Genomic DNA, 16276 nt, shown 5'->3' with positions numbered 1-16276 from the left:
GAATTGTCCAAGATCATACAGCTAGGTTGATAAGAACCTGAATTTGAACTTGTGGCTATTGGATCAAGCCTCTGCTCTTCCCACTATAGCTAGCTAAAAAAGCGGGCAGTCAGGGGATGAGAACAAGAGTCAAGTACTGGGGACAATCCAATTGTCCTCTGTCAGTCTGCAACACCTGGGTAGGTTGCAGGACTCCAGAGAAGGAGCCACCAGCTGTGTGTCCAGGCAGAGAGGATCTCAGACAGCCTCACAGCTATCCCTCAGGCTTGCCTGGCAGCGACACCTGCACACTGGAAGGCAGGGAAGTTTCAAGGAGAATCTCTGCTGGAAAAGGAGGTAAGCTAGCTGCATCCTGCCTGATGGACTCCTATACCTGCAATCTTGGGGAATGAGGCTGTCTCAGAAGATGCCAGTGTGGGTAGGGGATGATCCTGGAGACAGATGTATTCTCAGGCTAGGAGACCCTGAATTGCACAGGATGGTTCTCAAAATAGGAATTTAACTTAGTTATAGAAAAATAAAGAAACGTATACCTCTTTCACAGCTTAGTTTTTGGACTAAGTTTCATTCCTACTGTGAGATCTCTCACCAATTACTCATTCATATATCTCATATATATTTATCCAACAGTTTTTGTGGCAGGCACTGTTCTAGGTGTTAGGAGTACTACGGTGAAGAAAAGAGACAATCAAAAAGTAATAGAGAGTAGCTGGAGCAGCCGGGGCCCGCAGGAACCGAATCAGCAGCGGGTGGCGGACCCTTTCTAGGGGCTAAGATGGAGCTTGTACTCAAGGCGGCAGATTATTATTTTTTTACACCGTACATATATCCAGCCACATGGCCAGAGGACAGCATCTTCCAACAAGCTGTCAGTCTCCTGATTATAACAAATCTCGGTGCTTATATCCTTTGTTTCTTTTTTTTTTAAAGGAACTCTTCTTCCTGTGTTGGATCTTCGTTTCTGTGCGAGGGCTTTCTCTAGTTGCGGCGAGTGGGGGCCACTCTTCATTGTGGTGCGCAGGCCTCTCACTATCGTGGCCTCTCGGTGCGGAGCACAGGCTCCAGACGCACAGGCTCAGTAGTTGTGACTCACGGGCCTAGTCGCTCCGCGGCATGTGGGATCTTCCCAGACCAGGGCTCGAACCCGTGTCCCCTGAATTGACAGGCAGATTCTCAACCACTGAGCCACCAGGGAAGCCCAACACCCACAATTTTTAAAGAACCAAGTCTATCAAGAGATTATGCATTCTGTCCAGTCAATGCCACGGATAAGCATCCCCACGGTCTCAGTGCTCCTGCTAGAGGTGAGAGGTTATAGCAAACTACGTGAAGGCATAGAGGAGTTTCCATACGGCTGGCTTCGATTCATTGCCTGTGTACTGTCCTTTCTCTTTTTCACTGACATGCTGATGTACTGGATTCACAGAGGCCTTCATCATAGACTTGTATATATGCGCTTACACAAACCTCATCATATCTGGAAGATCCCAACTCCATTTGCAAGTCATGCTTTTCATCCTCTGGATGGCTTCCTTCAGGGTCTACCTTACCACATATACCCATTTATCTTCCCATTACACAAGGTAGTTCATTTAGGTTTGTACATCTTCGTCAATATCTGGACAATTTCTATTCATGATGGTGATTTTCGTGTTCCCCATATCTTCAGGCCATTTATTAATGGCTCAGCTCCTCACACAGACCACCACATGCTCTTTGACTATAACTATGGACAGTATTTCACATTGTGGGATAGAATTGGAGGCTCATTCAAAAATCCCTCCTCCTTTGAAGGGAACAGACCACTTAATCATGTGAAGAAGATGACAGAAAAAAAGTGCAACAGCCATGCAGTAAGTGGTGGTAAAAATGAAAAAATATTCAATGGAGAGTTTACAAGGACTGAGTCGATTATTGCCCAATTATTAAGTATTTTTAAACAAGGAAAATAATCTACAGCCAGGACGCATAGCAAGCGAACAGTATCATTTGAAAATCAGTATTGTGGGTACAGGCGAGGAACGACCATAATGGTAGAACAAGGGAACATGCCGTGAACACCATGACTTTAACCTCGTGCTCAAAATACTGAATGTTGGTCTAAGGGAGAAGTTGTGTCTTTCCAGCCGTAGATCTGTAATTTGTATAGCCTCAACAACAGTTTTTTAAAAGGTAGAGGATAAATTATTGAGGGGACCAGGTTATGTCCTTTTGCCTTAATTCATCCATATTCATTAAGTAACACTCATTGTGCTTAATGATATCAAGACTAAACGCCATAACAAAGAAGTACTAATATGAAGATGGTTCCTTGTTTCAGGAATGATTAAGTACTCAGAATTGGTATGATAACCACTACTTGTACTTTGTGGAAGTGGAAAAATCAGTGTGAAAATAAATTGTGATAGCTCAGTGACCTGATTAATGGCAGGTGTTATAAGATTATTGTCTTCCTACACATAGAAAACTTATTCTCTGGAGACATTGTCAACTGTTACATTTTACTGATGAACAAATAAATTGGAATTTTAGAAAATATTAATACTACCATGATTTAATCCAGATCTGGGATTATTTAAAGATTTTGATGGTTATTGTTTTCAACCATTATTTAATAAGTGTAAAATTATATGACCCTGATTATATTTAGAAAGGGAAATTTGATGCCCAAAGAATATATTAGACACCACTGGTTTTTTAATTAAATTGATGCGCTGCACTTTTGGTATGTTTCAAAGTTACAATCCGGTGATTTTCTATAAAAGAAAATAATTGCCAAATATTTAGGCCTATCACTGAAGATTAGTTTTGAAATCTTATTTCCCCTCCTCTTTCTTCATTTCTCCCCACTCACTCTGCAAAAAGATTTAACAAATACTTTCATAAAGAAATGTCGTGTGTTGTAACATAAATATGTTGGGAAAACATGGTTTCCAAAGGCATTCTCTAAGCTGTTTATGTAAAATCAATAAAAGTTGATTATGACTATTAAAAAAAAAGTAGTAGATACATGGTACGTCCATACAATAAAATGTTATTTGGTAATAAAAAGAAATCAAATACTGATACGCGCTACAACTTCGATGAACCTTGATAATATTATACAGAGTAAAAGAAGCCAAACACAAATGACCACAAATGATTCTGTTTCTATGAATTGTCCCCAAATCCATGGAGATAGAAAATAGATTAGTGGTTGCCAGGGGTTGCGGGGTGGGGATGTTTGGGAGAAGGAAGGAAGGACTGCTAATGGATAAGGGATTATTTTGTGTGATGATGAAAATCTTCTAAAACTGACTGTGGTGATAGCTGAACAGCTCTGTAAATTTACTAAAAACCATTGAATTGTACACTTCAAATGGGTGAATTGTATGGTATGGTATGTGAATTACATCTTAAGAAAGCTGTTAAAAAAGAAATTAAAATTTAAATATTACATTTAAATTTCTAATAATATTAATAGAAGTTGAAATAGAACATTTAAGATTAATAGAACAAGTTGCTCACTAAATGACAACTGTCATTACCTTCATGTATTTGTTATGATGCAATTAATTAATACTCGCTGTGAATCCTCCAGAACGCGAAAGAATGTCAGGCATGAACCAACCTGGCCCGAACTCAAACTCAAACTGAGAAGGCTGCCAAAAATCAACATATAGTGTGGATTCTCTGGGTTTTCCTTGTCCCCGCCTTCTGAGTTTTCATTAGTCCAGGGAAGTGAGAGCCAGCAAGCAGGTTGGATGGAATTTCCTTAACTGGGAGCTGTTGAGAAAAGTTACCTGAGCCTATTTCGGTGCTGGCCTGACTTCAAATGGTTCCCTGGAAGTAAAGCCTGAAAGAAGCACTTGGGAGCAGGTAATTTCTTGGGAAAAGATCCCAGGAAGCAGGATGAGGGACATAGGAAAGCGAGACCAGCAGGGAGAAAGTCAGTTAAGGGTACATTATAGAGCTGGTTACCGCCTTGGGAAACGGAGCCCAGGCCCCCCAGGGACGGTATAGGGTGTGAGTCTGAAGGACTGGAGACTGAGGCATTTACCTGTCAGCCACTCTCCTCATGGTTGAGGGTTTCTCCAGCGACACTAAGGGCCCCCAGCTCCAGGCTATACCTACACGTGGGCTGAGCAGGCTTCCTCAGCTACAGAGAAAGCCCTGACACTGGCAGTGGGCAAAGAACACTCCACCACCACCGCCCAAAGCTGCGGGGCCGGGCAAGGAGTTGTGACGTGGGGCACAAAAAGAGGTTGCTTCGTGGTGCAAGGGGCTCTGGGTGCTCACTGTCTAGAAGGGATACAGGTGTGAGGGAGTGGGGGGCGGGGGGCTGCCGTAGCTAGGTGAGCATCCTCTGAACGTGACCAAGCCACTGTGGGAAGGGAGAGGGTCTTGTTCTAGACACTCGCCAGGCATTGACTCATTCTTTGCCTGCAACTGATGGGAGAGATGCTCTTCCATTTCAGGAGAGGAAACAGCTTGGAGAAATTAAATAAGCTGCCCGAAGTGACCCCGGGAAGGTAAAGCGAGGCTGGGATTCAAACTGAGGACCCCACCCGATCACAAAAGCTCATCTAATGTTTCTCTAACTTCTTTGATGATAACACATTATGAAATACATTTTACATAAGGACTCAGGTCACACTCAACACACACATATACTGTATAACTGAAAGTTTCACAACCTCTCTTCCTATGGACAAGGCCTCTGATGTTTGATGCTATTCCATTTTATTTTTAAAATGCCAGTTGCAGCCACCAAATTGATTTCACAATTCGCTGCTGTGCCACAGCCCATGGTATGGAAAGAACACTGGGTTACTTATTTATCTGATTACTTATGAGACACTTACACTGAATCCCACCCAAGTCACTCCCTCATTCCTAATAATTATCATATTATTTTGAGATATCCCTCTCCCTCAATCTTGACCAGTTCCCGGTTCAACGTTCTTAAAACTGGGTCAGTTTTCTTCAGAGCACCAACCTCAGTTTGTACTTAACCACATCCATTTGTGTGGTTATTGGATTCGTGTCTGTCTTCCATGGACTGCAAGGTCCACTCTGACCGAGTCTACTTGGGCTCACATGTCTTCTAGCACAACAGAGTGTCTAATATACAGCAGGTGCTTGGTATTTGTTTAATGACTTTATTGTCATAAGAACCATCGGTTTGAGGCCACTACTCCCCCGTGTATTCTATAACTCCTTTCCTCTTCACAGTAACCCCATGAGTGGACAGGCCTGGGAGTCAGCTGCTTAGGTTCAAACCCTGCCTCCAAATCCTTCAAGCTGTGTGATCTTCAGCAAGTTTCCTATCTGCAAAAGAGAGATGATAATGGCCCACCTCAAGGAATTAGTGTGAGGATTAATTGATAAAATCTTAATGAACAACAGCAAAAAAAGCTAGTTTACTGTAAAAAGCCCTGACAGGAAATATAATCAAATGAGCCTGGTGTTATGGGTAGAAGTGTGTTGTGTCCCCACCACCACCACTGGCAAAGATATGTTGAAGTCCTAACAATTTCTGGTACATTAAAATGAGACCTTATTAGGAAATAGGGGTGTTGCAGATGTAATTAGTTAAGATGAGGTCCTACTCGAGTAGGGTGGGCTATTAATCCAATATGACAGGTGTCCTATTGCAAGACAGCCACGTGAAGACAGAGACACAGGGAGAACACCATGTGACAACAAAGGCAGAGATCTGAGTGCGGCAACTGCAAGTCGAGGAATGCCAAGGACCTCTGGCAAACCACCAGAAGCCAGAAAGAAGCGAACTCGTACCCCCTACAGGTGTCACAGGGAGCGTGGCTCTGCTGACATCTTGATTATGGAATTCTAGCCTCCAGAACTGGGAGACAATAAAGTTCTGTTGTTTAAAGTCAAAAAAGAAACAGGAAAGGAAAAGAGAAATAAAAAAGAAAATTCAAAGAACAATAGTCATTATCATCATCTTTCTGCACATGAGGGCAAAGCAGCATCCTTCAGGCCCAAGTGAATTAACTAATATTTATCCTAAGAACAGGGCTGCCTCCTGGGCTAGGCCTTTCACATATTTCAGTAAAGCCTATGTCCCTGACCCTGACCCGGAACAAGGACGATTTCCCCTAGTGATTTGTTCCCCTTGGGGCTTCGCCTTACACGATCTCGTATTGCAGCTATGTCTTTACTTTTCTTATCGCTTCATCTTCATGGTGAGCGCTTCAGAGTTGTGCTGTATTTACCTTGAATGTTAAAAGCACACATCACATATTTGTTAACTAAAACCGCATTGGATGATATGTTTAAAATACATTCAGTATCACACCATCTCTCCCCACCGAGCTGCTGTCACTCTGGTCCAGCCCTCAGTCCCTGCCATGCTCTGGCCCCTGGTACCAACCACGCTGACCTCGTGTCCTACGACTTCTTCCTAACGCACTGATCCAGCCACACTGGCCTCTGTGCTAGTTCTCCATCTCCCAGGAAGGCTCCTGTCTCTAGAAGTTTGTGCTTCTTCTTCCCTCTGGCCAAAACAACTCCTCCCCAGTCACTGCTGTGGCTCATTCTCCGGCCTCCTGCAAGTCTTTGTTCAAATGTCCCTTTCTCAGTGAGGCCTACTCTGAACTCCCCATCTCCAGAAATTCCTGTCACCTTCTCCTTATCACTATTATGGATTTTACTTAGTCATTTATGATCCTCTCCCTCCATTAGGAAGGTCTACAGAAGAGCTTAGCAAGCGTAAGTATAGGTGCTCCCTAAACACGAGCTGAATGAATAATCAGTGTGTCTTGTCCACAGCTCACTGTATCTATACTGCATTTTACTGCTCTATCAGTTCCAAGTTTAACTCAAGGTCTGAGACCAGACAGCATTTTTCAAAACTAATAATGTTCAAGTAGCAAAGTGTAGTTGTAGTAAAGCATTCTTAGCTCATGTGAATGCCAAAGGTCCCAGAGCCAACCTGCCCTGCTTACACAAGACCCAGAAAGACAAGTTATGGACATAAAAGCAACCTGTCAAGTGTTACCGACAATCATCTCAGCAATGCCGAAATGTCTAACGTGTTTTCAGCGAATCCCTGAGCCTCTCACTTGAGTGATGCTCTCAAAAGAGATTTTTTCTCTCCAGGTTTTTCCTTTCCTAGTCAGACACACAGGCACACACAGAAGTATGGAATAATGGGGCAATGGAGCAAGGCTGGATTCAGGGCCCAGAGGGTTAAATTATAGTCTAGCCCCCTCTGCTCTGCAGCCATGAGTTTGGGCAAGTCCCCTACAGGTTCTGAACCTCACCTTACAAAAGAGAATCTAACCTAGATCATCTCCATATGCTCCTTTCTAGCTCTGAAACGTTAGTATTCTGTGAAATGCTAAGTCTTTGCAAAGAGGATGCCAGAAAGATTCAGGATTGCATCTTCTCTCCTCTTCCACTTGACCTGTCTTTGATCTCCATTTTTTCCCTCTGAACAAACCATCTTCTGTTACACTCAAGGGCAATCCTGATTACAAGTTTCTTGAAAGGGTCTCCTGAGCTTCAGTTGTATCATCTCTGAAATGCAATAAGCATGCTGACCTCGGGATGAAATAAGCTCATTTATACAAAGCACCTCCCTCGGTGCCTGGCATAGAGCAGGCTCAGGGCAAACATGCATTCTCTCCCTTTCAAGGCCCCTTGTAGTTCTGTTTTGATGAGCCCAAAGAAAGAGAATACACCAAATCATTAGCCCCAGTCTCCATCTGATCTCTTTTTCCATCTTCTCTTCAGAGAGGACAAGCCAGGCGACCTTGCCTTGGTCCCTACTCTTCCTCCCGGACTCAGTGAGATCATCATGGTGTCAACAGGCATTTTTGTGGATCACTCACAATGGCTTGATTTTTTGCAACATGTAGTCTCTCACTTAATCTTCACCACAGCTCTGTGAGACACATATCATATCCCCATTTTACAGATGAGGAAACTGAGGAACAGGTGTTAAGTAGCTACTCACAAACTGGTGAGTGAGGGGACTGGGACTGAACTTCCAGTTTCCAGATGCCCTGCTCCTTCCCAAAGCTGTCTGGTGAAATGGGTTGGAAGGAATGAGTGGCTGCCTGGGAAGTTGGGCAGACATGACCACTTGGAGGAGTTGATAAGGGGCCACGTCAGAGGAGCTAACATCACCCTGGCTCCTGCCTTACTAGGGGGTGAAAACTAACACACCTTAACCTGTTAGGCAGCCAATGTATACTGTATTATGTCTTATTTCTAATTTTTTTCAGTAATATTATGAGGAAATGGGGGCTCAGAGACATTAAGGAACTGGCCTGAGGACACCCAGGCAGTGACTGGTAGAGTCAGGATTCCTACCCAGGTCCCCCGGCTGCATGATACCCACCCCCACTCTGCAATTATTTCCAGTAATATTGGATGTTGGGCTCTAGGGTGAGATTTAACAGCCGCAGTATCTGAGTACTTACCCTGCCTGGAACCCTGCTCTGTGTCTCCATCACAGGAACTGCAGAGATTTGGCCTCAGCTTCCCCTCCTCTCACCTGAGCCCACCAGGCACCCTCCCTGCTCATCAGCGGTCCCACTCACCAGACCTTGAAACTGCTATGTTTCGGTATCACTGTCCATACTTCCTAGGAGATAAAGGACTCCTCGGGGGCAGAGACTGTGTGGGGTATGTCTTTGTGCCCCCATGGTACTTGGCGTGAAGCCTTTCTCTTAAAGCTTGAACATGAATGGCTTTCCTCTCAGTGCCGTGAGAATTGTAATGAGAAACATATTTTACTTCATTACCAGATCATGCTTGTCAATCCTGAAATGAAATGGGCTGAGAAATTCATGGTTAAGCGGTAACTACCCAGGTTACGAGTGACTCGAGAACAGAAACTGTCTGATTCAAGGTTGAGCCCTTAGATCAGGGGCTCTTCACCTGGGGTCTATGACCTCAAAGCGCAGACTTCAGCAGGTCCAATAACCCTCTAAAAATGTCTGTAAATATTTTTGAGGATGTTCATTTGTCTGCCACAAGGACAGCTTTCATCAGATCCCTAAAGTGGGTGAAGACCCCCTCCCTAAGTACACAGTAGATGTTCAGTCATACATCTGAAAAGTATTTAACGAGGGCTTCCGTGGTTGCACAGTGGTTAAGAATCTGCCTGCCAATGCAGGGCACACGGGTTCGAGCCCTGGTCCGGGAAGATCCCACATGCCGTGGAGCAACTAAGCCCGTGCGCCACAACTACTGAGCCGTGCGCCACAACTACTGAAGCCCGCGTGCCTAGAGCCTGTGCTCTGCAACAAGAGAAGCCACCACAATGAGAAGCCCGCACACTGCAATGAAGAGTAGCCCCTGCTTGCCGCAACTAGAGAAAGCCCGTGCACAGCAACGAAGACCCAATGCAGCCAAAAATAAATAAATAATTAATTTGTAAAAAATAGTATTTAACAAGCATTTCCTCAATAACCATTTGCTACGTGGATTAATGGCTTAAGGAAGAAACATGTGCAAAGTGCAGACCTTTAAGGTTGGGTCTGTTTATTTCACTGGTCTTAGGTAAAGCCTTTGGGGTTCTCTGAGGTGGCCAAATTCTTCTTCTCAGTTAAAGTATCATGTAAGTCAACACTCACAGGCCAAATCTTAAAAGTGACAATGTTACACAAGTTTTGGACTGGAAAATGGGAAACCTGGATTCTGATTAAAGTTGTTACTAATCAGTCAGAGTAGTCTCAGGTGAGTCCCCCAAAGCACGGTTGTTTGTGACGGTTCTTAACCTGTATTCTGCCACAACCAAATGACAGATGACTTTCCCACTGGAAAACAGGTGTGTGTCTTTTCTAATGCATAGGAAAGCAAAATATGACAATAATTCCTAAACACTCTGCATGTATTAACAGCATGTTCCAGAACATTCTTCATGACACCACACACCTGCAACCCTCCATGCCGCTATATTCCTCACCCACTCCTGTCCTTCCTTTCATTTCTACCCAAGAAAGCATATGAGCAGGTGAGGGACAGAACTTCCTCCCAATTTAATTTAAAAGTTAACTGTTTCCAGACATGAGCACTCTGATAAACGTATGTTACAAACTCCTATGACATACCTCCAGGAAGATGGTGAGCATGGAGACCTAAAGAACCACAACATGGGTGGAGACATCCCTGGCTTTCCAGTCAAGTCAGTTGGAGAGAAGGTCTCAGCTCTGCTTATGGTCTACGTGACTTTAGGAAGTTAAATGACCTCTCCGAGCCTCCATTTTTTCATCTGAAAAGTGGAGATGATACCCCTTCCTCACAGGGTTGTGAAGATTAACGAGGCATGGTGTGGAAAGGACTATGTAGTCCTGTGCTCAGCCCCTGGTAATGAATTTTAGTGCCTGTCTCCTCCTAACTTCCCTCTCTGGACCTCAGCTTCATGGTCATCAGGGTGAGAAGTTTAAATTACATCTATGTCAGAAGGACCTATTTTGGCCTCCCTCACTTCCTGCCTCTAGCATGGCTCCCGACTACTTTGGGAGGGAATCCTTACTAAAATGGAGAAAAGAGACAGAAATCCCATCAGCAAAATAATGCATCAAAGATTTGCTATATAAAAATTGGCCAATATTGTTAAGTGAAACTTCTTTGCAGATATTTCTTTCTGAAGGATAGGAAAGGTCTGTATTCATCTCTCTAACAACCGCAAAGGGAACACTGAAGGGAGTGGCCTGTCCAGGCCTTCTACACCCTACAGGTAGAATTTAGTAGCTCCAAACCCTTGTTTCTCATATTGAGGGACCAGTATCCTTGCAGGAATATGGCAGGAGCTAGGGACACCCAAAGGCACAGGGCAAGCAACCCATCCTTCCCGAGACACCAGTTTTATTCTCATTTATTTTTTTAACTTTAATTTTTATTTTCCCTGCTAAGTTTTTAAAGCGGCAATATAAAACCTTATTTTAGCTTTTATTAAAACACACACAGAAATATTACAGCATCACAAAATTTTTATGGATGTTTAAGACCAGGAAGGAGACATAATCCATTTCCATACGCTACTGTAAGGGAGAAAATTTGAGAAACACAGGACAGAATGATCTCCCTAAAATCTCAGGTGGTCGTGTATCTGTGTCAGCTCCAAGCCTGCCTCAGACTATCAGAGCTTACCCAAAACAAATAAATTCGTTAAAATATAAAGCTGGTGGCAGGTGTGGAGAGTGGGAGTGAGGATGGGGGCCGATTCAAGTTTACCTTGAAAAGAATTAGCTCCAAAAGCAAGCAAGGCAGGGACAGCTGACAAACTAAGGGATCCCGGGCACCGGGTTGCAGGGCTGCAGGATCCTGGGGGAACATTTGCATTTTGTGTCCAGGATGAAAGGCTTTCATGGACATCCCACGGACTGAGGCGGGTACCCTTATACTGTTGAAGGCAGATAGGGAATAGGTCCATCACTCTTACGGTGTGTGAAGGGAAACTCAAAACCTATAAATGCTCCCATGGAAAGAAAGCTCACAAAGCCTCAAGGACGACAAAATTCTTAACATTTCTGGGCACTGCTTACGTTGTGAGAGCGATTCATTTCATTGTATAAGATTGGGGAAGTACAGGAAAGCACAAACCGGAAGTAAACATCACCCATAATCCCTGTTTTAGTCAGTTTGGGCTGCTGTAACAGAATACCAGAGACTGGGTGGGTTATAAATGACAGAAGCTTATTTCTAACAGTTCGGGAGCCTGGGAAGTCAAAGGTCAAGGCACTAGCAGATTCGATATCAGGTGATGGGCGACTTCCTGGTTCATAGAAGGCCATCTTGCTGTGTCCTCCCATGGTGGAAGGGGGAGAGGTCTCTGGGCACTAATCCCATTCATGAGGGCTAAGCCCCCATGACCCAATCACCTCCCAAAGGGCCCACCTCCTAATTCCATCACATTGGTGGGGTTAGGATTTCAACATATGAATTTTAGGAGGACACAAACATTCAGTCCATAACAGTTTCTTCCCCCAGAGATAATAACTGTTAGCATACAGTTATTATCAGTTAGCATACGCATACACACACATGCACACACACGTACACCTATATGTTTATGTATTAATATAATCTAAGTTTGGGATCATACTATACCTAATGTTCTGTAACCTATTTTTTCACTAAACATTAAATTATGAGCATTTTTCCATGTAATTATTCTGCCTTCTCAAGGGTCTCCAGAAATATCCAGCCATAGTCTGCTTTCAGAAAAAAAAGTTTTGGTTTTATTTCTAACTAGTAAGAGAAAGAGACTCTTCTCTCATATTTTCAAACCCCTGAAATTTACCATCCCAGGGAGGGCACCACCTTCCTTGAGGCCCCAGGGCTCTACCCAGATGGTGCCTCAGGGAAGTGACATTCATAAGAGATGAGAAGGCGGCACGGCTCAGCACCCAGTGGGGCTTTCCTGGAGGACAGCACCCCAGCTGCCGAACCAACTCAACAATTTCCCTGCATCTTTCAATCACTCGCAACCTCCCTGAAAATGTGGAAGCAGCCCGTGTAGAGGAGGCTCTGAAACCAGCCAAGAGGAAATGCTCACCCTGTTCCATCAGCCCTGCATCCACACCACCTCCACCCTCTACTGCTTTCACAAATCTGATAAAAATCGCATTTTCCTTCCTTCCAGTTGCTCATGTTTTCTTCTGACACAGGAGGCTGTTTCAGAAGTTGGAAAATGGCCACTCTTAGCCCGAAGCTACCCTGCCCTCCCACCCGTCCCTGAAAAGAGCTTTTCTGTTTGAAGCCAATGCAGAACTTTCTCTCTTTTGGCCTTGAGACAGAGGGGAGGGGGGTGGCCAAAGTGGGACAAGGGAACAGGCCAAGCCTGTGAGCTTCTCCCTCAGGACCCTCCCTTTAACCCACCACTTTTGGAGGTTAAAAGGGGGCTTTTTGAAAGGCAGAAGAAAGCGACACAAAGCCCCTTGGAACAATGCTTTAACTGTTACCAGATCCCTCTAATAGTAGCGGGACAGGAGCCAGGTGACACCAGAATGGAATGTTCCCTATGTTCTCACACATTCCCCCAGCCCAAAGTGGATCCATTTGCAAGGAAAAAAGAAAAACACCCAAAAGTATTATTGTTCACCACACTTCCTGGTCCTCAGCCCCCCAACCCTAGGCAGATAGGATAGGCTTGCAGAAAACCAGATTGCTTCCCACGCAAAACACTGCAGGGGGAATAAAGACACAGACGCAGAGAATGGACTTGAGGACACGGGGAGACGGAAGGGTAAGCTGGGACGAAGTGAGAGAGTGGCATGGACATATATACACTACCAAATGTAAAACAGATAGCTAGTGGGAAGCAGCCTCATAGCACAGGGAGATCAGCTCGGTGCTTTGCGACCACCTAGAGGGGTGGGATAGGGAGGGTGGGAGGGAGGGAGACGCAAGAGCGAAGAGATATGGGAACATATGTATATGTATAACTGATTCACTTTGTTATACAGCAGAAACTAACACATCATTGTAAAGCAATTATACTCCAATAAAGATGTTAAAAAAAAACAACACTGCAGGGCTTTGTTGTTGTTTATGTTTGCTTTAGCGCAGACTCCTCAATAGGTAGACTTTTAAAAACAAAACAAAGCACCAGATTTATCTGTGAAGTGATAAAATGTGGACTCTATGAAGTGTTTTTAGAGAAACTTTATTCCAAACTCTTTGTTTTGCAAACGGAGACACCAGGGAGATGTGACTTGTTTCAGGGTCAGATATGGATGCGGTGACCAAGAAAGGGAGGTGACTCCGCACCAGGTGTGGAGGAGGCCAGGACTGTGATAATGACCTTGGCAAAGCACAAGCATCCTCCATCACCGCACCACCCTGGGAGAGAGTTTTGAAAGAATTTGTTATTTTATAGTTCCAAAAGAGCATTAAAAATTCAAAACTACGTTAGATTCTTGATACCTATTTTGTTGTTTAGTATTTCTATTTGAATTACAAATAGGACAGGGGGTGACATGAGCTTTTGAGGTCTTAGGGCCCTGCAGTGCTTCACACAGCCTGCTCTTCACCCCTTCTCCAGCCCCGACAGCCCCGGCTTTTATTTCAAACATCTGCCTCCTGCCCCAAACACTCACATTCACGACCCACTCGGGGTGGGGTGGGGGGGCATGCCAACTTTCTGTGACATTTTCCTCTTTCAAGAGGCTGCCTGTGATATTCCCATTGACTTTCAGCTGTGGAAAGTACTGGAAGCTGACGGCTGCGGGAGAAGAGGAAGGTGCATAGGGATTTCCCCTGTCGCCCTGAGTGGGAGGGTTTAGAATTAATTCTACACAGAGAGAAAGGTAGGTGGCGTCAGGATGCCTGAACTCCATTCTCCCACCGCACAGGTGAGGGAACTGAAACCCAAGGGAGGACTCAGATTACCTGGGGGCAGAGTCAAAACTCAGTCTAGGACTCTCCAGTCCTGGACTAGTGTTGTATTCACCTCATATCCCAGGCATTTTAAAAGAACATCTGCCCCATGGACCTGTCTTTTAAAAGAGTGAGTACTGGAGTTAAATAAAATTAAAAAAAAAAAAAGTTATTTATTTTTGGCTGTGTTGGGTCTTCGTTTCTGTGCGAGGGCTTTCTCTAGTTGGAGCGAGCGGGGGCCACTCTTCATCGCAGTGCACGGGCTTCTCACTGTCACGGAGCACAGGCTCCAGACGCACAAGCTCAGTAGTTGTAGCTCACGGGCCTAGTTGCTCCGTGGCATGTGGGATCCTCCCAGACCAGGGCTCAGAACCCACGTCCCCTGCATTAGCAGGCAGATTCTCAACCACTGCGCCACCAGGGAAGCTGTGGAGTTACTTTTAAGGAATGGCTCTTGGGGAGAAATTCTAGACTCCAACAGACGGAGAGAGAGAAATTAAGAAGGCGTCCATGAGAATTATCTGGGGCTCTTCCAAAGGAAGCCTGCATTACCATCTATTCCACCACATCCCCTCCGAACCTCCCTAAGTGGGGAGAGAAAGTTGCCGCCACGGTTCTGATACATAAAACCGCTTCCGGGCTTCCCTGGTGGTGCAGTGGTTGAGAGTCCGCTTGCCAATGCAGGGGACACGGGTTCGTGCCCCGGTCCGGTAGGATCCCACAGGCCGCGGAGCAGCTGGGCCCGTGAGCCATGGCCGCTGAGCCTGCGTGTTTGGAGCCTGTGCTCCGCAACGGGAGAGGCCACAACAGTGAGAGGCCCGCGTACCACAAAAAAAAAAAAACAAACAAAAAAACGCTTCCTCCAGGCGTGCTGGTGAGAATCCACAGTAAGCAGCCCCTTAGTCCCTTCCTGCTTCTCCCCCACACCCCATGATGCTCTCTGAAGGCATCTTGTGAACAAAACCACCAGAAAAGGCCATCCAGGAGAATGCCTGAAAAGATGTGTCCTGAGGCCTCTTGAAGGTTGTCACACCCACGAGCCAAGTCACGGGCTAATGTACCAGCCTTCGAGTGAGGCCCGCTGTTCAGGACTCTGGGCCAAGACTGCCTCTGAGACGTCAAGACCTGGAGCCTCTGGGTTTGAATATTTATGGAGATGAGGGCAGGAAGCAGAGGGAGGTGAAGGGGTGAGACCCCCAAAATGGGGACAGCTATTGGCTAACAGTGGTTGGATACAAGGTATAACAACGAAATGACTTCCCTTAAATAAAAACCAGAAACCTCCTGGCTTGAGCAGGAGCAAAAGGAAGGAGGGTCTCAGAACACAAGCAGCCTCGCCCACAGCTCTGGGCTCCCAACGCCTGTGTCAGCCCTGCCCCCAGCCCCAGCAGGGGCCTCCCCCTTAACTCTCAGGCCAAGAGTTGTCAAAAAAGGGTTAGCTCTCTTTAGTTCCTTTCAGCACAGCCAAAACACATGGCATTTTCACTTAAAAAGAAAACAAATATGGGCTTCCCTGGTGGCGCAGTGGTTGAGAGTCTGCCTGCCGATGCAGGGGACATGGGTTCGTGCCCCGGTCCAGGAAGATCCCACGTGCTGCGGAGCGGCTGGGCCCCTGAGCCATGGCCGCTGGGCTTGCCCGTCCAGAGCCTGTGCTCCGCAACAGGAGAGGCCACAACAGTAAGAGGCCCACGTACCGCAAAAAAAAAAAAGAAAAAAGAAAAGAAAACAAATAAAAACCTTTGGGGGACTTCCCTGGTGGTCCCGTGGGTAAGACTCCACGCTCCCAATGCAGGGGGCCCGGGTTCAATCCCCAGTCGGGGAACTAGATACCACATGCAGGCTGCAACTAAGAGTCCGTGTGCCGCAACTAAAGATCCCACATGCCACAATGAAGATCCCGCGTGCCACAACTAAGACCCAGCGCAGCCAAAATAAA

General features: G+C 45.5%; 1 protein-coding gene and 1 pseudogene across 1 annotated transcript in view; one reads left to right on the top strand and one right to left on the bottom strand.

Annotated features, from left to right (window-relative positions):
- Nucleotides 1-16276, bottom strand: part of GPAM (glycerol-3-phosphate acyltransferase, mitochondrial) — a 112344-nt gene that overhangs the window by 86741 nt on the left and 9327 nt on the right. The window lies entirely within an intron of this gene.
- LOC115844937 (lathosterol oxidase pseudogene) lies at nucleotides 776-1952 on the top strand (annotated as a pseudogene).

Source organism: Globicephala melas, chromosome 16, assembly GCF_963455315.2.
Source record: "Globicephala melas chromosome 16, mGloMel1.2, whole genome shotgun sequence".
In the NCBI taxonomy this organism is placed as follows: Eukaryota; Metazoa; Chordata; class Mammalia; order Artiodactyla; family Delphinidae; genus Globicephala; species Globicephala melas.
The sequence above is the reverse complement of the archived record's forward strand: the minus strand, read 5'-3'. Positions and strand labels throughout refer to the sequence as shown.